Source organism: Geospiza fortis, unplaced genomic scaffold, assembly GCF_000277835.1.
Source record: "Geospiza fortis unplaced genomic scaffold, GeoFor_1.0 scaffold41, whole genome shotgun sequence".
In the NCBI taxonomy this organism is placed as follows: Eukaryota; Metazoa; Chordata; class Aves; order Passeriformes; family Thraupidae; genus Geospiza; species Geospiza fortis.
In genome coordinates this window covers 13,084,026-13,084,333 of record NW_005054299.1, presented here as the reverse complement: position 1 = coordinate 13,084,333, position 308 = coordinate 13,084,026, and positions in this window count along the sequence as shown.

The following is a 308-nucleotide window of genomic DNA, read 5'->3' as shown; positions in this document are numbered from 1 at the left end:
TCCCAGCGCCAGGGGCTGCGGGACAGAGGCTCCTTATCCAGCATCCTTATCCTGTCCTGCTGCTCGGGCTGGGGTGCCGGCTCTGACCCCCCCTCCCTCCCCGTGTGCTACCGTGTGCATTTTCCCACCGCCCAAAACAGAGGCCAGGGGAGATGAGGACACATTTCCCAGCCCCGCTGCGCCCGCTGGACAGTGCGGTGGGTGGGACGGAGGCTACAATGTTCCCCCGCTCCCTTCTCGTGACTGCCCCTCTGGCCTCTGCACCCACCAGAGTGCTGCCAGCCTGCCACGGCAGGTGTGCCCTCTGC